General features: G+C 41.5%; 1 long non-coding RNA gene across 3 annotated transcripts; it reads left to right on the top strand.

Moving 5' to 3' along the window:
- The first annotated feature begins 16,908 nt into the window (after positions 1-16,908).
- LOC110536153 lies at positions 16,909-23,403 on the top strand. 3 transcript variants are annotated; one of them, XR_002475374.2, is made up of 6 exons: positions 16,909-17,017; positions 17,339-17,373; positions 20,124-20,260; positions 21,941-22,059; positions 22,193-22,286; positions 23,145-23,403. It is a non-coding gene; the product is annotated as an uncharacterized LOC110536153 (long non-coding RNA). The 3 variants fall into 3 exon arrangements; XR_002475373.2 differs by lacking the exon at positions 23,145-23,403 and having other exon boundaries at positions 22,193-22,437; XR_002475375.2 differs by lacking the exons at positions 17,339-17,373; positions 23,145-23,403 and having other exon boundaries at positions 16,918-17,017; positions 22,193-22,437.
- Positions 23,404-24,142: the final 739 nt, after the last annotated feature.

A 24,142-nucleotide genomic window follows, 5' to 3' on the forward strand; every position in this document is an offset into this window, starting at 1 on the left:
CATTGTAAATAAGAATTTGTTCTTCATTGCCTTGCCTAGTTAAATAAAGGTAAACAATTTTTTAATGTAAAGATGTATCTACAGTACTTGTCATTGTCAGACTGACTAGTGAGAGGCACTGAAATTCTGCTTCCTCACTCACTACTCAAACTGATACTCTGAGGATAAATCACTTCACAGACACACACACACACACACACACACACACACACACACACACACACACACACACACACACTATGGACTCCACAAATTATTGATTAACAGAGCCAAGGACTGCATGTGTGTGTGTGTGTGTGTGTGTGTGTGTGTGTGTGTGTGTGTGTGTGTGTGTGTGTGTGTGTGTGTGTGTGTGTGTGTGTGTGTGTGCATCTCCCTCCCCTGTCTCTCCATTCTCTAGAGTATGACATGGAAGTAAATGTCTGTATCCTCAGGCCAGATCTGTAGGAGATGAAAGTCAATCTAATTCTAAACCACTTTACCAAACGCTTCAGCTTTTATGTGGAAACAGCAAACGTTCCTCTGTGGTTGCAGAGAGAGAGAGAGAGAGAGAGAGGACGGGGGAGAGAGTAAGGATCAAGGCACCATCTGATTTCACCAAGCCCATTTCATATTTCCCATTCATTCATTTGGGATTGAGCTATTGCTTCATGTGGCTTATAGGACATGGATTCATCTCGACATTAGAAGACTTTAATGAGCTGGCCACTTTATGAAACTGTTTCAGATTTGTGTTCAATAAATACAAAGATACAATGGCATACTAGAAACCGTTAGAGCTAATTGTATCTCATACTGGCAGTGTTTCAAGGGCTGTGTCAGTACATGTATGCATGTGTGTGTGTGTTCTGGGGCTGGAGTGCGAAGCAACACGTTTATTTATCAAAGTGACAGGAAGTAGGTGTTGTTCTGGGAGGATGTTCTGAGACCACATCCTGCTGCATGCTGAGAGAACAACTTGTGCCGGGACGCCACAGTCTACCTTAACTGTACAGAGGTGACAAAAGGGTGTGTATGTGTGTGTATAATGTGGTCAGAGCATTCGGCCAAGAACTTAGCACCTGCAGATTTACCATGTTCTTCAAACCACCACTCATAGCAGTAGACTCTCTACTTCAAAGAATAGCAGAAACATAACACCATTGGTCAAAAACCTCAACATCTTTAGAAGATACAACTCAGGTGTCTGGGGTGATTTATTCCACCTGTTGCTCTGGGGCAGCAGGTAGCCTAGTGGTTAGAGTGTTGGGCCAGAAACTGAAAGATTGCTAGATCAAATCCCTGAGCTAACAAGGTAAAAATATGTCGTTCTGCTCCTCAACAAGGCAGTTAACCCACTGTTCTTAGGCTGTCATTGTAAATAAGCATTTGTTCTTAATTTTCAGTTTGTTATATCTGGAGTACTTCTTCTGTCTTATCCGGTGTCCTGTGTGGATTTAAGTATGCTCTCTCTAATTCTCTCTTTCTTTCTCTCTCTCGGAGGACCTGAGCCCTAGGACCATGCCTCAGGACTACCTGGCATGATGACCCCTTGCTGTCCCCAGTCCACCTGGCCGTGCTGCTGCTCCAGTTTCAACTGTTCTGCCTGTGATTATTATTATTTGACCATGCTGGTCATTTATGAACATTTGAACATCTTGGCCATGTTCTGTTATAATCTCCAACCGGCACAGCCAGAAGAGGACTGGCCACCCCTCATAGCCTGGTTCCTCTCTAGGTTTCTTCCTAGGTTTTGGCTTTTCTAGGGAGTTTTTCCTAGCCACCGTGCTTCTACATCTGCATTGCTTGCTGTTTGGGGTTTTAGGCTGGGTTTCTGTACAGCACTTTGAGATTTCAGCTGATGTACGAAGGGCTATATAAATAAATTTGATTTGATTTGAATTGATTTACTTAGTTAAATAAAGGTAAAATAAATGTTCTTCATCTGTGAAATAAGCTGGATGTGGTTTATGATGTTTAACTGTCAGAGAGGTTTGTTAACTCACAATCAGGGTTAGGCCAGGTCAGTGAAGGGTCAAACAGAGAACAAACCAGTAGTAGAGAACTGAGTCGACACTCATTTCTCTCTCAATTTCTAGCTGCTACTAGTCAGGGGAACGTTGAGGTGATTAAATTAATTTCCTCTTTCTTCCACCACCCCATTCTCTAAAGGTGATTTATTAACTTGTGTTCACACATCAAAACTAGAACTAAACTCCCACACACACAGAAATCACCTACCTCGCCACATTCACAGCTGTAGAATATCAGGAAGCTATCGGGTCGTTTGGGGTGTGAAGGTTCTCTGAATTTATAATTCAGATATTACTCAGTCTAATTACAATTGACAGTTATATCTGGAGTTCAGATACATATCTGTAGTTATGATTACAACTTGTGTAATTGTAAGTTTGTGTATACATACTAGGCTACAGTAGGCCCACCACTGCTAACCGTTGCTTGGATCGTGTTATATCTGAAGTGGGTAAACCATGTAGTTACAATAATCAATCCTGAACAGGATGCCACAGTATGGTTATTGTAATGTTTGAGTGTGCGGCAGGTGTAGTGTCACAGTTGTCCCCCTCACTCTGATGACAGGCTGTCAGAGGGAGTTATTATTGTGGTATCATGTGCTTGTGTTTCAGTCAGAGTCACACACACACACATACGCACTCGCACACGCACGCACATGCCCACACAAACACACACGTCTCAATATCACACACAAACACACACACTAACAGTCTGACATGACAACCACACTAATGGCCGCAGTGCATGGCAGGTTCATACAGAGAAAATATAAACATGATGATAATACCGTTTTTTACAATCACTTTGGCACTCATTTCGGAACCTTGATGTCATTTTTCAAAACTCTAGACACAAAACTTACAACCAATGATCAAAATGCAAATTTTTCAAAACTCTAACACTTTTTCCAATTGCTTGGATACAATACACATAAAGCTAAGATCATTTGTTCATTGTACTAAAATCACCTGTTCAAAATGACATCTTAAAACATCAAAGTATTACCATTTCAAAATGCAATTCACACATTACATCTGAAATGACTGTCTATTCACACATTACATCTGAGATGACTGTCTATTCACACATTACATCTGAAATGACTGTCTATTCACACATTACATCTGAGATGACTGTCTATTCACACATTACATCTGAAATGACTGTCTATTCACACATTACATCTGAAATGACTGTCTATTCACACATTACATCTGAAATGACTGTCTATTCACACATTACATCTGAAATGACTGTCTATTCACACATTACATCTGAAATGACTGTCTATTCACACATTACATCTGAAATGACTGTCTATTCATTTCATTACAATGATCTAACTATCAATTGATACAACTGCTCAAAATGATAATTAACTGTTGCGTTACTCATAATGCATAGTTTTACGGAAGTTGACAAATGATATTCCATGTTTAGATCATGAAAGTTTCAGGATAACGAGATCCATTGACACCAATTACCGTGGAACATAAACCAATTGGACTACATTATCTATGGATGTAATATTTCATCATCATTCTTTATCAGACAGTGTTTCTATGGTACCATGTACCACTTTTCCAGACCATGTTTTCAGATTTGACATTACTGTACACTCACCGGCCACTTTATTAGGTACACTTATCTAGTACTTTTGCCTCCACAACAGCCTGAATTATTCATGGTGTTGTACGTTAAGAGATGCCCTTCTGCACACCACTATTTTAAACAGCTGTTATTTGAATGTTTGTGGCCTTTCTGTTAGCTTGAATGAGTCTTCTGACCTCTCTCATTAACAAGGTGGTTTTTGCCCACAGAACTGCCGCTCACTGAATGTGTTTTGTTTATCGCACTATTCTCTGTAAACTCTAGAGACTGTAGTGCATAAAAATCCCAGGAAGGCAGCTGTTTCTGAGATGCTGGAATCACCATGTGTGGCATCAACAATCATACCACGGTCAAAGTTGCTTAGGTTACGCATCTTGTCCATTCTAATGTTTGGTCGAACAACATCTAAAGCTCTCTACTCTATATACTCTATATTTTGAGTTGCAGGCAGCCACATGATTCGCTGTTCGAATGTAACCGTCTTTGATGAGCTAAATCAGGTCTGTAGAGCTGATGGCGTGACCTATGTCATTGTGTGGGATAATGTCAGGTTTCACCATGCTCAAATGGTGCAAGCATGTTTTCAGGCCCATCCACAATTTACCACCCTGTGCTTACCCCCATACTCTCCTTTCCTTAACCTGATTGAGGAATTTTTCTCCACATGGAGGTGGAAGGTATATAATAGGCGCCCTCACGAACAAGCCACCCTTCTCCAGGCCATGGATGACGCATGCAATGACATCACAGCAGACCAGTGTCAGGCCCGAAGATTCTTCCCTAGATGTTTGGCTAATGAAAACATTCATTGTGATGTGGATGAGAACCTGTGGCCAAATCCACAAAACAGGGTTGATGGAAATATAGAAGTAGTAATTCATCTTTTGTTTTGCTTTTTACAGTAAGCCAGGTGAGGAACACTGCAGTGATGTTTTACAGTAAGCCAGGTGAGGAACACTGCAGTGATGTTTTACAGTAAGCCAGGTGAGGAACACTGCAGTGATGTTTTACAGTAAGCCAGGTGAGGAACACTGCAGTGATGTTTTACAGTAAGCCAGGTGAGGAACACTGCAGTGATGTTTTACAGTAAGCCAGGTGAGGAACACTGCAGTGATGTTTTACAGTAAGCCAGGTGAGGAACACTGCAGTGATGTTTTACAGTAAACCAGGTGAGGAACACTGCAGTGATGTTTTACAGTAAGCCAGGTGAGGAACACTGCAGTGATGTTTTACAGTAAGCCAGGTGAGGAACACTGCAGTGATGTTTTACAGTAAGCCAGGTGAGGAACACTGCAGTGATGTTTTACAGTAAGCCAGGTGAGGAACACTGCAGTGATGTTTTACAGTAGCCAGGTGAGAAACTGCAGTGATGTTTTACAGTAGCCAGGTGAGGAACACTGCAGTGATGTTTTACAGTAGCCAGGTGAGGAACACTGCAGTGATGTTTTACAGTAAGTCAGGTGAGGAACACTGCAGTGATGTTTTACAGTAAGCCAGGTGAGGAACACTGCAGTGATGTTTTACAGTAAGCCAGGTGAGGAACACTGCAGTTGACCATTAACAGTTTTTTCTTTTTTTGTAGCTAATTATTTTTGCTTTGATTCAAAGAAACCTATTATGTGATTTTATTGTATTTAATCAATAAATGTAATATTTTGTTCAATGATTCCACTGTGTCTGTAGTATTCTCTCTACTAGTCTTTTTACAGTGATGCATTTACGTGTGGTAGCATAATGAAACATGCATCACATATTTCGTACTACAATATTTTATGATTGTATGAACAACTACACAGTGGAACTATCGGTATCTTGTGTGTGGGTGATCTAAATGAATGTTCCTATGGTATTTCATGATAAATTAGTTATTTGACCCAATGATTCTGCAAGTGCAAGGTTTCTTTAAAGATATGAATGCACACTGCAATGTTTTGAACATTGGACAGCCTGTGTTACAAGTGATGACCGTTTTGAGTTTTGTGTCTAGAGTTTTGAAAAAGGACTACAAGGGTCTGAAATTAGTGCCAAAATGATTGTTAAAAACTGTAATGTTATAGCAGTAAACACCGAGGGGGATGGGTGAATTATATCTTCTATTTGACGGACACAGCAGGGAGTCCAGACTGAGACTACTGAGACACATTCATGTCTTTGTTTTAGTGAAGCCAGCATTTGCTGTTGTTATTTATTCCTGGCTTATTCCTTGTCATTGTTGGTATTTACCTCTCAGACATGATCTGTCTCATTAGGCCAGGGAAATGGCTGCTTTAGTCCCAGACAGAGAGTGTTTGTTTGTTTGTTTGTCTGAGTGTGTGTGTGTGTGTGTGTGTGTGTGTGTGTGTGTGTGTGTGTGTGTGTGTGTGTGTGTGTGTGTGTGTGTGTGTGTGTGTGTGTGTGTGTGTGTGTGTGTGTGTGTGTGTGTGTGATGGACTAAAATATGTCTTTCTACTCTGTTTTTACTTTCCTTCTAAGAAACAGACTAAATAAACACACACCTCCCTCATCTTATACAGTGATGGAAAGCCATTATGTATGAAAAATATGGCTAGGTTTGTAGAAGGACCATTAAAAATAGGGGAAAACTTAGGTGCTGGTATTAAGCCGGTAGTAACCACTACAGAATGTCCGTCCAGAACAATGAGGGGTCAGAATGTCCAGGTAAGGGTGTTTAATTGACAAGAAGGAGTCACACACACACACAAACTTTTACAGATGCACAATCGAGAGCATCCTGTCGGGCTGTATCACCACCTGACCTTCCTGTGACAAATACAATTTGATTTGATTTGACACACACACACACCACTCTGACATCAATGAATAACTGTAGATAGTGGTTCTACAACGGTAGAAATAGACATATTATAATATGCAACAATATGTCAAATACCTCAACTCACTGGCTGGAGGCGGAACTTACAAAGAGCAATCATAACCGCCATAGATAAAAGACAGTACTGTGCAGCCGTCTTCATCGACCTGGCCAAGGCTTTCGACTCTGTCAATCCTCGCATTCTTATCGGCAGACTCAATAGCATTGGTTTCTCAAATGACTGACTCGCCTGGTTCACCAACTACTTCTCAGATAGAGTTCAGTGTGTCAAATCGGAGGGCCTGTTGTCTGGACCTCTGGCAGTCTCTATGGGGGTGCCACAGGGTTCAATTCTCTGGCCTACTCTTTTCTCTGTATATGTCAATGATATCGCTCTTGCTGCTGGTGATTCTCTGATCCACCTCTACGCAGACGACACCATTCTGTATACATCTGGCCCTTCATTGGACACTGTGTTTGCAAACCTCCAAACAAGCTTCAATGCCATACAACACTCCTTCCGTGGCCTCCAACTGCTCTTAAATACTAATAAAACTAAATGCATGCTCTTCAACCGATTGCTGCCCACCAGCCTAGCATCACTACTCTGGACGGTTCTGACCTAGAATATGTGGACAACTTCAAATACCTAGGTGTCTGGTTGGACTGTAAACTCATCTTCCAGACTCACATTAAGCATCTCCAATCCTAAATTAAATCTAGAATCGGCTTCCTATTTCGCAACAAAGCCTTCTTCACCCATGCTGCCAAACATACCCTCGTAAAACTGACTATCCTACCGATCCTTGACTTCAGCGATGTTATTTTCAAAATTGCCTCCGACACTCTACTCAGCAAATTAGATGTAGTCTATCACAGTGCCATCTGTTTTGTCACCAAAGCCCCATATACTACCCACCACTGCAACCTGTATGCTCTCGTTGGCTGGCCCTCGCTACATTTTCGGCGCCAAACCCACTGGCTCCAGGTCATCTATAAGTCTTTGCTAGGTAAAGCCTCGCCTTATCTCAGCTCGCTGATCTCCATTTCAACACCCACCCGTAGCACGCGCTCTAGCAGGTATATTTCACTAGTCATCCTCAAAGCCAACACTTCTTTTGGCCGCCTTTCCTTCCAGTTCTCTGCTGCCAATGACTGGAACGAATTGCAAAAATCCCTGAAGCTGGAGACTTATTTCTCCCTCACTATCTTTAAGCATCAGCTGTCAGAGCAGCTTACCGATTACTGTACCTGTACACAGCCCATCTGTAAATAGCACACCCAACTACCTCATCCCCATTTTATTAATTTTTTGTTGTTGCTCTTTTTCACCCCAGTATCTCTACTTTCACATCATCATCTGCACATGCGTCACTCCAGTGTTAATGCTAAATTGTAATTATTTCGCCACTATGTTCTATTTATTGCCTTACCCCCCAACCTTACTACATTTGCATACACTGTACATAGATTTTTCTAATGTGTTTTTGATGTACGTTTGTTTATCCCATGTGTAACTCTGTGTTGTTGTTTTTGTCGCACTGCTTTGCTTTATCTTGGCCAGGTTGCAGTTGTAAATGAGAACTTGTTCTCAACTGGCCTACCTGGTTAAATAAAGGTGAAATAATTTTTTTAATAACAAATTGGTCAGAAAGGTAGGGTGATTGACTGAGGAGCTGTCGTCAGGCATTCTAACTATATGCACAATCTTGGGGTGCGTAGAGATCAATGGTTGGAACCAAATAATGACATTATTTGAGGAACAGAACCCAAACCGAAAACAAAAGTGATTTGTACTGTTCCGAACAGAACTGTTATTTTAAAAGCATGGGATACGGTTAATACGGTTATTTTATGTACCAGGCATTTTTTCTGGTCCCTCAAAAATCACAACAAAGCACATATGCAAAGCCCTTACTCTGTCACTTAGAAACTTATTCCAGCGTCTGCCTGCTAGCCGGAAATCTTTGCCAGTGGGTGTGCATGTGTGAAGACTACCTGCCCCTCCCCTCTGAAGCATAGGTTACTGTAGCCGACTGACAACGTTACATAGGTTACTGTAGCCGACTGACAACGTTACATAGGTTACTGTAGCCGACTGACAACGTTACATAGGTTACTGTAGCCGACTGACAACGTTACATAGGTTACTGTAGCCGACTGACAACGTTACATAGGTTACTGTAGCCTACTGACGATGTTACATAGGTTACTGTAGCCTACTGATGAAGTCACATAGGTTACTATAGCCTACTGACGACGTTGCATAGGTTACTGTTGCCTACTGACGATGTTACATAGGTTACTGTTGCCTACTGATGATGTTACATAGGTTACTGTAGCCTACTGACGATGTTACATAGGTTATGACGATCTCTGAGATGATGTTGTTAATTGCTTGGCAGCTTGGTTTCACAGGTCCCTGTTCTCCCCCTCTAAGACATCTTTCAGATGTAAGAGGAGAGAACTGTTGAAGGACTGACTGAGACGCTCAGTGTCCAGGTAACTACTGGTGATGGTGGTCGGGTGGACTGTAGGAACCTTCCATCTTCCTGACTGCTTCAATGAGCTCATCAATCTCGTCCTCTCTGGTTGTCACTGGCAGTCCACGTTGATCCCGATGATCACTGGTCAAGGGTCGATACTGATCCTGAGGATCTATGGTCGGGGGTACCTTGACTTAACTGAATGATAATGCAGCAAGCAAGCCAGTTAGGGAGAGGAAATCACACTTCACTACTACTAGTGACATGGAAGGTAATTACTTGCATGTGCAAATATGATGAAGATATGCAAATTCAATTCAAATTCACCATTTTATTTAACTAGGCAAGTCAGTTAAGAACACATTCTTATTTTCAATGATGGCCTAGGAACAGTGGGTTAACTGCCTTGTTCAGGGGTAGAACGACAGATTTTTACCTTGTCAACTTGGGGATTCGATCTTGCAACCTTTCGGTTACTAGTCCAACACTTTACCCTCTAGGCTACTTGCTGCCCCACAATTACCCTGCTTCAGTGAATTAATGTTTTTTTTCCCCCGAATTTAGAGGGATCACTAACAGAGTCTGTCTTAGTGCTAAGGAAGTAGTTTGATTTGGCCTGTTTAACCAAGTCAGTGCACCTATTTCTCAATTGCCTAAATAGCTGCCAATCAGCTAACTAGACAGTTTCTAGCCTTGGCCCCAGGCTTGATTTCCTTTCAAAATTAGGTCTGAGTGTACAGGAGTGTACCATGGGTTAGTTTGTTTTTTGACTCTGAGTCTCTTGAAAGGGGCATGTTTAATAGTGAGTAGCAGGGTTGATTATTTAGGCTCCAGGGCCCAATTTCCCAAAAGCATCATAAGGCTAAGTTCATCGTTAGAACCATCATGGCCGATGCGGCAGACACGGTAGTGGCATCGCGGCAGACACGGTAGTGGCATCATGTTAGACCGGGTGGCAGGCAAGACTAACATTAGGCCGAATAAAATGAATCTTGTCTGTATGCTATTGGCAGGTTAATGTATTTCGTTTTCACTTCCCCATTTTATGACCCAAATTCATTTGTAATCTACATTTATGTGATAAATGTTGGCTCCTGTGAACTGTAACTAGCTAGCTAGCTTAGTGCTAACATTAATGGTTGACACATGTCAGATGTTGACACTTGCCTTCTATGCTCCAGAAACTGCTACTTCATCGCCTTAGCATTCCACGAAATCTGCATTCTATCCGACACAAACTGGATCATGACAATTAACATCAGCTAATATATGTTGATAAGCTAGCTAGCTAATCATGAAAATTAATTTGTGTTCATAGAGCTCTGGTTGCTCTCCTCAGTGAAAGTTGCGCCCCAGTGTAAATGAGATAATTCCAGTTTTAAAAAAAAACATTTGCAAACATTTCTAAAAACATATTTTTGCTTTGTCATTATTGGGTATTGTGTGTAGATTGTTGAGGGGATTTAATTTATTTATTCCATTTTAGAATAAGGATGTAACTTAACAAAATGTGGAAAAAGTCAAGGGGTCTGAATACTTTCCAAATGCACTGTGCATCAGGCCTTTGAACACATTTTACATGCTGTAGGGTTTGCCATGAGGTTGTATAACATTGACAATGCATACAAAATACCCGCAGTGCCTCCAGAAAGCCTTCACCAACCCTTAACTTTTTACACATGTTGTTGTGTTACATCCTGAATTTAAAATGGATTCCATTTAGAGGTTGTGTCACTGATTTTTTATTTATTTTTATTTATTTTACCTTTATTTAACCAGGTAGGCAAGTTGAGAACAAGTTCTCATTTACAATTGCGACCTGGCCAAGATAAAGCAAAGCAGTTCGACAGATACAACGACACAGAGTTACACATGGAGTAAAACAAACATACAGTCAATAATACAGTAGAAACAAGTCTATATACAATGTGAGCAAATGATCTAAACACAACACCCCATAATGTCAAAGTGGAATTCTGTTTGTAGAACATTTGAAACACTTGCAATAACCCCTTTGTTTTGGCAAGCCTAAATAAGTTCAGGTGTAAAAATGTGCTTAACAAATCACATAATAAGTTGCATGGACTCATTCTGTGTTCAATCATAGTGGTTAACATGATTTTTGACTGACTACCCCATCTCTGAACCCCACACATACAATTATTTGTAAGGTCCGTCAATCGAGTAGTGAATTTCAAACACAGATTCACGGATTACAAAAAGAGAGCTAGAGATACATTTTCAATCTCTCTCTAGCTCAGGCCTTTATGGGGCGGCAGGGTAGCCTAGTGGTTAGAGCGTTGTAACCGAAAGGTTGCAAGTTCATATCCCTGAGCTGACAAGGTACAAATCTGTCGTTCTGCCCCTGAACAGGCAGTTAACCCACTGTTCCTACGCTGTCATTGAAAATAAGAATTTGTTCTTAACTGACTTGCCTAGGAAGTAACTAAACTGAATGATAAAACATTTAATTTCCTCATGTTTGGCCTTGCCGAAAGGAAATATGAATTATCCATAAGCACATGGACCCCGTAGCACTCACTTCCGTCATCATGAAGTGCTTCAAGAGGCTAGTCAAAGATCACATCACCTCTATGGAAGCATTTAGCTGCCAAACCTCAATTGGAAATGCAAATGGTTACATTCTAAATCAATAACATGTTTGCGAAATGTGACAAAATTCAAATTGAAATGCAAAAAAAAATCTATTTCATTATCATTTTCATGATTGAGTATGCATAATGTCTGCTAAGTGTGTTTGATATTTAATTTCTATGGTACTAATTTCCAGTACAACACTGACACATTTAAGAAAATAATGTAAATGCTTTAATGACAAATAATTTCTCATGTTTTCCATTTCAGTTCCTTGTTGTGATCGCATGAATTGTGACAAAAAGGAAAAGAGTTAGCAATTTCCAATTCTTTTGATACTCTTTGTGGTTTAAGACTGTCAAAATGAAATTGATCAATCAAATTAGATAAATCAATCACAATGCTTAATTTTTCTATTTCGTTTCTTCATTGCTCCTTTGAGTTATCATTTTAGATGTGTGTAGACCTTTCAATCAAATCAAATCAATTAATCAATCAAATTTATTTATAAAGCCCTTTTTACATCAGCAGATGTAGAAGCATGGTAGCTAGGAAAAACTCCCTAGAAGAGCAGGAACTTAGGAAGAAACTTAGAGAGGAACCAGGCTTTGAGGGGTGGCCAGTCCTCTTCTGGCTGTGCCGGGTGGAGTTGATAAGAGTACATGGCCATTAAGGCCATTGTTCTTCAAGATGTTCAAACATCCATAGATGACCAGCAGGGTCAAATAATAATGATACTGGTTGTAGAGGGTGCAACAGGTCAGAACCTCAGGAGTAAATATCAGTTGGCTTTTCATATCCGAGCATTCAGAGGTCGATACAAGTTAACATTGGTGATGCTTTTAGTCAATCAATCAATCAAATGTATTTTATATAGCCCTTCGTACATCAGCTGATATCTCAAAGTGCTGTACAGAAACCCAGCCTAAAACCCCAAACAGCAAGCAATGCAGGTGAAGAAGCACGGTGGCTAGGAAAAACTCCCTAGAAAGGCCAAAACCTAGGAAGAAACCTAGAGAGGAACCAGGCTATGTGGGGTGGCCAGTCCTCTTCTGGCTGTGCCGGGTGGAGATTATAACAGAACATGGCCAAGATGTTCAAATGTTCATAAATGATCAGCATGGTCGAATAATAATAAGGCAGAACAGTTGAAACTGGAGCAGCAGCACAGCCAGGTGGACTGGGGACAGCAAGGAGTAATCATGTCAGGTAGTCCTGGGGCATGGTCCTAGGGCTCAGGTCCTCCGAGAGAGAGAAAGAGAGAAGGAGAGAATTAGAGAACGCACACTTAGATTCACACAGGACACCGAATAGGACAGGAGAAGTACTCCAGATATAACAAACTGACCCTAGCCCCCCGACACATAAACTACTGCAGCATAAATACTGGTCAGCTTTTTATCTCAGCTGGTTTCCTATTTGAAAGAAATGGTGCTCACACTGGTCATAGCCAGTCAGTTGACTGTAATTCCCACATACAGCCTCCAGTTGCCTTGATGGATGATCAGTCAACCTCACGTGACTTGGGAAATGGTAGTCAGGGTTTTTCTTTTTGTCAACTCACAGAAACAGAAGTTCTTGCTGTCTTATTATCTGTTAACACCAATAAGTCATTAGGGGCTGACAATTTGGACCCGTGTTTGCTTAAATATGCAGCTCCCCTTATTGCTGGCTCAGTAACATGCATTTTTTATTTAACTTTAGTATCAGGAAATATTCTAAAAGTGTGGAAAGCAGCTTGTGTGCTACCGCTGCTTAAGGGTGGGGATACTAGTGATCTTGATCATTATCAACCCATTTCCAGACTCCCTTGTCTTGCGAAAATACTAGAACCATTGGTCAACAAACAGCAACATTATTTTCTATCTATGAATGGTATTCTTAATGCTAAACAAACCAAATTCAGACCTAAACATAGCACCACTACAGCTACCATGCTTGTTGTAAATGCCTTAGAGGACAGAAAGAATTGTGCTGCCATGTTTGTAAACTTGTCAAAAGCTTTTGTTAGTGTAGACCATGTTCTTCTGTTGAATAAGTTATCCTCCATAGAGTTGGGTACTGATGCTTGCCGATGGTTTCATAGTTATCTCAATGACAAACCTCAGGCCATCAGGGTAGATGGGGTCAAATCTGAGTTCGTTGAGTTACATAAAGGGCTGCCAAGGTTCGATACTTGGCCCACTACTGTTTACAATCTATATAAATAACATTGGTAATGCTGTAAAAAAAAATATATATATATATATATATATATATATATATATATATATATATATATTAATGTGTATGCTGATGATACCGTGTTGTACTCAATTGCTCCATCGGTTGGCAAAGCCTTTTCACATCTGGCTTGATGACAAACTGTCATTTAAAAAACATGTCACTGAGCTGGTGAAGAAGTTGAAGTTGATTTATTTTACAGAAACAAATCATGTCTGACTTATGTTAATAGGAAGGAAATTGTCCATGCCACTTTTATGTCTATTTTAGATTTTGGGGATATTATCTATATGCATGCAGCAGAATCTACACTTAAACCACTATATAGTGTTTTCCATTTTGCCCTTAGGTTTATTACTGGTGATGGTTACAGAACTCACCATTGTGTTTTGTATCAAAAAGTGAGTTGGGCCTCTTTGTATGTAAGGAGAGAGTGGCATTTTCTTGTGGTCATTTACAAAGCACTCATGCAGAAACTTCCTATGTATCTATCATCATTTATTCAATTTAGATTTACAAATGACCAAACCCATGGATCATTTAGCTCTTTGATATTACATTTTAGGAACCCTTTAGGTATCAAAAAAATATACACTGCAGTTCAGTAAACTTAAATTAGGTAACACAACGTGCCATTGGAACACAGGAGTGATGGTTGCTAATAATGGGTCTCTGTACGCCTATGTAGATATTCCATTAAAAAAATCAGCCATTTCCAGCTACAATAGTCATTTACAACATTAACAATGTCTACACTGTATTTCTGATCAATATGATGCTATTTTTAATGGACAAAATATGTGCTTTCTTTCAAAAACAAGGACATTTCCAAGTGACCTCAAACTTTTGACCGGTAATGTATTAAAAAATGATTTGATAAAATATTGATTTGGGCTCTACTACTATAGCCTATAGAAACACATTGAATAACACATTCATAAATGGCATGAGACAGTAAAAAAAATGAATCATAAGGAATATGGTTTTTAAGTGTATGTCCTATATCTATGATATATAAGAAAGCTCAGGAAATGTTGTTTTTGAGTTTTTTTTTATTTAACCCCTTATTTTTGTTGGCACAAAACTACCTCCATACTTTCATTCATTTGTATGGGTTACCTTCAGATGAGTTCTGTGACACTTGTGGGGGTCGTGGAGCAAAACAGAGAACAGCATCATGTTCATGAGAGTCTCATCTTTACATAGAGTTGTTCCATTAGTTTGCCAAACCTTTCGGATGCTCCTGACATTTTTGTCAGAGGACTGATTTCCATGTTGTCAGCGGTCTGATAAACACCGCTGTAGCTCGGCCACCTTCCACCGCAGATGCGGAAGGTTGACATAGGTGGATGCGGATGCAGCCCATACAAACAAAGAGATATCTATAGCTTAAATTGACGGATTGTGTCTGGGAAGTAACTGTTCAGCAGTCTTATGGTTTGGGGTAGAAGTTGTTCAGGAGCCTTTTGGTCCCAGACTTGGCGCTCCGGTACTGCTTGCCGTGCGGTAGCAGAGAGAACAATCTGACTTGGGTGGCTGGAGTCTTTGACCATTTTTACAGGCCTTCCCCTGACGCCTCCTGGTATAGAGGTCCTAGATGTCAGGGAGCTCGTCCCCAGTGATGTACTGGGCCGCACGCACTACCCCCTGTAGTGCCTTACGGTCGGATGTCAAGCAGTTGTCATACCAGTCAAGATGCGCTCAATAATGCAGCTGTATAACTTTTTTGAGGATTTTAGGGCACATGCCAAATCTTTTCAGCCTCCTGAGGGGGAAGAGGCGTTGTCGTGCCCTTTTCACGACTGTGTTGGTATGTTGGGACCATGATAGGTCCCAGTTTATTCTCCAGTGATTGCCCATTCGTCAATAGTCTCATAGTCCGACGTAGTCTCGTCAGGTATCCCGCACGCCGACCTCTATAACGCCACTTCATCCTTTTTCGAAGGTCGGGGATTTGGGCCTGGCCTGGTTCGTGATGAGCAGTATGTCCTTTGCCACCGACTCATTGAAGTAGAAATCCTCATCCAAATCGAGGTTAGTGATCGCTGTTCTGACGTCCAGAAGCTTTTTTCGGTCAAAAAGCACACACAAAATAGCACAATTGATCAAGAGTCCGTAAAATGGCTGCTATTCCCTCCAGCACCATTCTAGCTATTATATCTGGGTGTAGCAGCAGATGCTGATGTTCTGGTACTTTTCACTTTTTCCTCCTCTCCTCTCCCTCTCTACATCCGCCATGCATCACTTTCTCTCTAGTCTCTTTATTTCCTCTCCTTCTCTTCTTCCTTTCTCTTTCTTTCCTCCCCCACCCCATCCCAGCTGCTTGAGCACATATGCTCCTGTCATTCATGTCTGTCATGTAGCTTTAACATGAGGCAACTATATGCATACATAAGGACCAAGGAGTCTGCATGAATTTGAGTGTCTGAGAGAGAGAGAGAGTGAGAGAGAGAGAGCCCATATAAGGGGGAGCTAGAGGCAGCATATTTCACAAAGCTCTACATAAACATGAAGGGTGTGTGTGTGGAGAGGGGGGGGGGGGGGGGGGGGGGGGGGGTGGTATGTCAATCTATCTTTGTGAGGGTCAGAGGGGCAGGCCCATGTCTAATCCTCTGGGATGGGATGTAGAAGATGAAATTTTGAGACTGGAGATGTGTTCACTGATGCATATACAGTATATGACTGAGCTGAAAGAAGCCATGGAGCTGTGTGTGTTCACTGGTGCATATATCACACAGGTTTCAAATCTGAAAGAGACATGTCTCGGGGATCCCTGTCAAATATTTAGAAAGAGTGAGTAAAAAAAGCCTGATAGCTGTGACTGGCACCAACTGTTTTAAGTAATGAATAGACTAAAGCAGTATAACATAAATACATGTAGGAAAAAAATATGATCATCAATTGTAGCCTTCAACATAGCCATTTTTGTATAAAACAGTCATTACAAAATATACATTCATCAAATAATTTGCCATATTACAAATACATGCTTTTCTCAATTTGACAAACGGACATAACATATCGACCAACCAACCTGTCGTTGCTCTTTGTTTTGAAGGTTAGATTATAATCACATCCATATAAGATTCAGGTTTACAGTAATCAACAGATGGCGCTGTTGTTCAGAAATCATAACCCTCAACACGTAGATCCTTTCACCCGGAAATACGAACAAAGCCGGAAGTTGGATAAATTACAGTTTGAAATCGTGGCGCTTGGCGTAAAGTCCAGAGAAAAAATATATGAAAAACTCGATTCTCTGGGAGATGGTTAGGTAATGAGAAACATGATAATATTGCCATTGTTGGGTTTTTCGTATGAGCCGTTTTGTTAAGGTTAGCGCTGTATAGATTAAGAGAAAAGCTTGATTACTAGTTAGGACAATTAATGGTTTAGCTGGTTGCTACAAAGGCAACACCTTCAAAATGAGAGTAATTATCTAGCAACGCTAAGGTTATTTCGGTTTGTTGATAAGTTAGCTAGCTGCATGTATCTGTTTGTCACTTTTAAAGTTGGTGCTAGTGTTTCTCTCTGTTTTACTTACCAACGAATATGGTTGTTCTTCCTGCCTTCCCACTTTGCCACTGTGTACAAGACTATACCAACGACACGATAGTTGCCATCAAGAAGGTAAGAGCATGTCTCTAAAGTCTGTGAGGAATGTTTCAAAGTAATTGCCAGGAGCACCTGTTTTTCCTTTAAGGTTTTTGTGTAGGCCTAACACATGCCCATGTGGGTAAAACCTGGGAAGTATAACCACAGAACATTGAGCCAGATGTTTCACTGGATGTATGCACCTGAAGCATCCGGTTGGCATTTCCACTCACCATGGTTATGAGAGGAAGCCCAGTGGCGGCAGTGGGAGGAGATGGATTTTGGCCGACATTTAGCACATTTTCTCATTGATGAAACATTTGATCACAGTACAGTTTTCTGTTCCCAAAACTAGATTCTGTTATGAACAGAGTGGACTAAGTTTTGTAGACTATTCTTTGCCAAAGTCCCTGTATTCCCACGACTGCGTAGCCTCTCAAAGTTCCAACATCAAGTTTTCTGACGATGCGACACTAGTAGTCCTGATTACAAACAATGACAAGAAGACCTACATAGAGGAGGTAGGCGCCACACTCTGGCGGTGTGGTGCCAGGAAAAACCACCTTTCCCTAAACGTCAGCAAAACAAAGGAGCTGATTTTGGACTTCAGGAGGAACCAGGCTGGGCACACCCTCATCAACAGAGCCGCCATAGAGATGGCAGAAGAATGTGCAAGAGCGGCCTGGCCCTGCAGGCCCTCCGTGTTCTACAGGAGCACCATCAAGAGCATACTGTCGGGCTGCATCACAGCCTGGTACAGCAACTCCACCACCGCTGACTGCAAGGCTCTACAGATCAGCTGAACCCATCAATGGGTGCACACAGCCTGCCCTCCAGGACACCTACAACACCAGGTGTTGCAGGAAGGCCAAGAAGATCATCAAAGACCTCAGCCCCCCCGAGACACAGTATGTTCTCCCCACGTCTAGTATAGGAGCATCATGGCAAAAACTGTGAGACTGGCCAATAACTTCTACCCCCAGATCATCACACTGCTGAATAGCCACCACCTGCCCCCGCCCCGCCCCCCCAGTTGTAAATATGTATATATTTTTATTATTATTGTTTTATACACTTCTCTTATGGACCTGCACTGTTAGAGCTCAGAGTTTAAGAATTTCACTGTACCCTGCAATTATATCTGCGACCCTGTGCATATGACTAATAAACTCATCTATCTAAAAATGTCATTGTTGAGAAGGAGTGTCTGTGGATCCCAGTACAGGAGCTTCAGAATGGTTTAGGTTAAAACTATGTATGGGAGTAGTTTCCCAGACACAGATTAAAACTAGTCCTGGACTAAAAAGCAAGCTGTGGAGAATCTCCGTTGAAAAGGCTTCATCTTTGTCTGGGAAACCACCCCATGAAATTTGATTCCGTATATTTGTCTCAAGTTTGTCGAGAGATTAAACTGCTGTAGGAGTTAAGTCACCCAAACATTATCGGGGTAAGAATCTAACTAAACTCCTACTGTTTAAATTGAAACTGTCAGAAGTAATATTCATGCGTTCCTGGTTGAGCTTTGCATCAGTTTCATCATCAGTTGCATTAATGATAATTTAGAGCTCATTTGGATATTATTCCCAACCAAAGCATCCTTTATGAACAATACTAATTATCTTGATCACCATCACCTTTACTGTGAAATTATGTCATGTTCTCAAAGAAAGCACAATATCATATGTCCCTACACTTACATCAATGTGTGTCCATTGTGTGTCTATTTCTCAGCTCCTTGATGTATTTGGGCATAAATTCAACATCAGCTTGGTGTTTGACTTTATGGACACAGACCTGGAGGTAAAACTGAGCTGTAGGTTTTGGCCATATGGGTCAGTTTCCCAGACCCTGATTAAATCTAGTGCTGGACTAAAAAAAGCTTGCTCAAAGGAAAAACTCCACCAAATGGCTTTTTACTCCAAGACTAGGATTAATCTCTGTCCAGGAAACTGGCCCCAGTAAATGCTGATGTTCACAGCTTTAGTCTAAAAGTGACCTTGGGCACTAGAGGCCACTAGAGGGATACTCCATCCAGTGCTTGGGATTCATGGGTTAATTCAAAGTATGAAGGTTCTGTTGGATATGCAAGAGGGTCCCTTTATAGACTAGTACTCTGTTCATTCTGTTAGCTCTCTGTGATGTCCTCCTTGAGGCACAGATATGGGTTCAGTCATACCGAACATCAAAGACTGGCTGGTTCCCAGAGAGAGGGAGCAGCCTGAGAGCTATGGTATTAGTTTGCTTCTATCTCTCTCTCTCAGGGGTTCTGTAGGGCCAGCTCTGGTCCTGGGGGATCTGTCTGTCTGTGTCTCTGCCTCACTCTGTCCCTCTCGCTCTCTCTGCCCATCCCTATTTCTCTCTCTCCCTTTTGCTCTGGATTTATGAGTCTGTGTCTGCCAGATGGCTCCAGATGAGTGCCCAGTTTCACTGCCAATACATCAAACTCAGTTAGAGAGTAGGAAAACAGACCCCCTTAGAGCCATAATTAAGGAGTGGTAGCTGCTCCTAAATAATCAATACCACCCTCTCCGTAGCTCTCAGGATGATCTAATGGCAATTATCAAATCATAGACAGACAGATAAATAGCTCAGACACAGAAGACTGAAATACGAGGAGGATTCGATAGCCTGTGTCTACATAGAGATGTTGAGCTGAAATTCTCTTGTGCTTGTGCTTTCCTGAGAGGTGATTTGTTGTATGTGGACCTTCAGCCTTGGAGTTAAGAAAAGGTAGACTATTGAGAGACTGGCTGACACCCCTGGTCTAACTCTCTCCTGTGTTCTAGGTGGTGATTAAAGATACCATTCTGGTGCTGACTCCAGCCAACATCAAAGGCTTCATAGTGATGACTCTACTGGGCCTGGAGTACATGCACCACACACTGTCATACAATACACACCTTCTCATAGGTGCTTGTGTCAGGTAAAGTTAGGCGTGATAGACTCGTCTCCACTTCAGAAATTATATTTGTAATTGTATTTTATGTAAATTAACAAATGTACGTTTGTTATAAATCAATTACAATTGAAGTCGGAAGTTTACATACACTTAGGTTGGATTCATTAACTTGTTTTTCAACCACTCCACAAATGTCTTGTTAAAAAACTATAGTTTTAACGAGTCGGTTAGGGCACCTACTTTGTGCATAACACAAGTCATTTTTCCAACAACTGTTTACAGACAGATTATTTCACTTATAATTCACTGTATCACATTTCTAGTGGGTCAGAAGTTTACAAACACTAAGTTGACTGTGCCTTTAAACAGCTTGGAAAATTCCAGAAAATTCTGTCATGCTTTAGAAGCTTCTGATAGGCTAATTGACATAATTTGAGTCAATTGGAGGTGTACCTGTGGATGTATTTCAAGGCCTACCTTCAAACTCAGTTCCTCTTTGCTTGACATCATGGGAAAATCAAAAGAAATCAGCCAAGACCCCAGAAAAAATATTGTAGACCTCCACAAGTATGGTTCATCCTTGGGAGCAATTTCCAAATGCCTGAAGGTACCGCGTTCATCTGTACAAACAATAGTACGCAAGTATAAACACCCTGGGACCACGCAGCCGTCATACCGCTCAGGAAGGAGACACGTTCTGTCTCCTAGAGATGAACGTACTTAGGTGTGAAAAGTGCAAATCAATCCCAGATCAACCGCAAAGGACCTTGTGAAGATGCTGGAGGAAACGGGTACAAAAGTATTTAGATCCACAGTAAAACTAGCCCTATATCGACATAACCTGAAAGGCCGCTCAGCAAAGAAGAAGCCACTGCTCAACACCCGCCATAAAAAGGCCAGACTACGGTTTGCAACTGCACATGGGGACAAAGATCGTACTTTTTGGAGAAATGTTCTCTGCTCTGATGAAACAAAAATAAAACTCTTTAGCCATAATGACCATTGTTTTGTTTGGAGTGAAAAGGGAGATGCTTGCAAGCCGAAGAACATCATCCCAACCGTGAAGCATCATGTTGTGGGGGTGCTTTGCTGCAGGATGGACTGGTGCACTTCACAAAATAGATGACATGAGGGAGGAAAATTATGTGAATGTATTGAGACTTCTCACACCAAAGTCAGGAAGTTAAAGCTTGGTTGCAAATGGGCCTTCTAAATGAACAATGACCCCAAGAATTCTTCCAAAGTTGTGGCAAAATGGCTTAAGGACAAGAAAATCAAGGTTTTGGAGTGGCCATCACAAAGCCCTGACCTCAATACCATAGAACATTTGTGGGCAGAACTGAAAAAATCATGTGCGAGCAAGGAGGCCTACAAACCTGACTCGGTTACACCAGCTCTGTCAGGAGGAATGGGCCAACATTCACCCAGCTTATTGTGGGAAGCTTGTGGAAGGCTACCGAAACGTTAGACCCAAGTTAAAAAATGTAAAGGCAATGCTACCAAATACTAATTGAGTGTATGTAAACTTCTGACCCACTGGGAATGTGATGAAAGAAATAAAAGCTGAAATAAATAATTCTCTAAAGTGGTGATCCTAACTGACCTAAGACAGGGAATTTCTACTAGGATTAAAAAAACTGAGTTTATATGTTTTTGGCTAAGGTGTATGTAAACTTCCGACTTCAACTGTATATTTCTCCACAGTAAACGCTGTGTACGATCTGAAACCCAATAACCTGCTGCTGGATAAGAATGGGCTGCTGAAGCTGTCTGATTTTTGTTTGAGTAAAACTCTCGGCAGCCCTACAGTCTACACTCACCAGGTAGTCAGTCACCTGTAGGTGTCACTCTCAAACTCCATTTCAAAGTCTTTATTGTCCATTTATTAATATTTTTTAAAATTGCATTTCATGTGTCACTCACTGTGTTTGATACAATGTTTGCTCTCTCTCTCAGGTGGCGTGGTTCTCCAGAGTTGTTCAGTGCCAGGATGCATGGGGTGGGCGTCGACATGTGGGCCATGGACTGCGTCCTTGCGGAGCTTCCGCAGGTACACACACCATAAGCTCAGTCCAATTTAAACATATAGACGAGACAAAACACGTTTGCCTGTAGAATGGCACTGAAACTAGGCAGCTCAATTGAACTTTGTTCTGAAATTGTCTGGTCTCTGTGATTTAAAAATAAATCTAGACTGAGCATCAAGGTTCAGATTACTGTATTGTCAGACACAAACCTTTCTGTATACATAATGCTGCATCCCAAATGGCAAGCTATTCCCTGTATAGTGTACTACTTTTGACCGGAGGACTCTGTTCAAAAGTTGTACAAATGTAGGGAATGTGGTTGCCATTTGAGACTCATGTTCCCTGCTACTCTGTGGTATAACACCCTCTGTCTCTCTCTTGTTAACATTCCTAGCAGGAAACTCCTGGCCTGTGAGTGTCTGTCTTTTCTGTGTCTGCATGTGTGGTTCATTTAAGACTAAGCAACGCCTTGAAAATATCTGGGTCCTCAATAATACATTGTGGATTTAAATAATGCCTTCATGTCTCTAACTCTAATGTGATACACAGTCCAGCACACAAACGGGGTCCCTGGGTCCTGTGTGGGAGGGTGATCTGGCATACAGACATACAGCAGCCTGTCCCCCCTGCTGTTCAGTTCTGTGTCAGAACTACCTCAGGCTATAGGAACCCCTGAGCCCCCCTCGGCCTCCCTTCTCTTTGGTTTTTCTCTGGAAGAGTTCTAAATGGCACCCTATTCCTTATTTAGTGCACTAATTTTGACCAGCGCTTAAAGCAGTGCACTAAAGGAGGCATTTGGGATGAAGTCAGTCTGTTTATTCAGTGCTGTTTCTCCCAGCCCCCCCCCCCCCCCCCCCCCGTCTCCCGTCTCCTCTCAACAGCCTCTGAGGGTGAGGTACTTTACGAACAGCCCCAGCTGCCCCAGCACAACTCCTCATCTGAGCCTCTCATAGAGAATCAAGAGGAAACGAGATGGTCTGGAGACAAGGAATGAACAACACAGACACACACGCACATCTCAGCATTGGAATCAATAGCACAGACATTATTATTCCATCATACACCAGAGATAGAAGGTTAAATACCTCCTTGACATGTTTGTGTTTGACCATGATATTAATAAAAACATGGTAAATATTATTCTGCTTGCTTATTTAAACTGATGGTTTGGCTTGTACAAAGGATTCAATGACTGGTTTCCAATTTTGGATTGGGCCAGCAAGGGCCTCCCGTACCTAGAATGCATACATATTTTTGTACTGTGACCATGTTATCAGAAGTAACCTCGTCAATTAAACATAAATATTCTCACACACTGTCAGAGTAACATGGTCTACTCGTATAGAACTGGAATCCCATTATAGTCAGAGCCCAGTAATTAAACGGATGTAGGCGGTACAAAATAGCGCAATAGCAACCCAGGACTAACACACACACACACACACAGGTGTAGGGATGGTGGCGGTACATTTAACTGCAACAAAAACCAAGTGTTACTGTGAGGTTCGACGTGTGGTTTGGGAACTATTTAGGTCGACTGGGTTGTATATTCTTGCTGGTCTTGCTGTTAAATGTCCAGTGTGGTTCATTGGACTAGGTAGTTAGAAGTTGCCCCTAAACCGTGGTCCATGGTCAGTTATTTTTTATCCTCCTAATGGTTAAAGTTTAGTGTTGAATAATGTTATTCTAGACCTGTGGTTAGTGGCAACTTCTAACTCCAGCGTGGCTCGTGTGGTCCAGTGGAAGACCTTCAGTGTGGTCTAACAGTGGTTCTGGATAGAGCTCTGTAAGAGACTGCTAGAGCACGACTATTTAGGTGACGAAAGAAGAAAACAGCAAGACTGTATTTTTGTCATGATTAATTTCATACATTTAGATG

This window comes from Oncorhynchus mykiss, chromosome 11, assembly GCF_013265735.2.
Source record: "Oncorhynchus mykiss isolate Arlee chromosome 11, USDA_OmykA_1.1, whole genome shotgun sequence".
Lineage (NCBI taxonomy): Eukaryota > Metazoa > Chordata > Actinopteri > Salmoniformes > Salmonidae > Oncorhynchus > Oncorhynchus mykiss.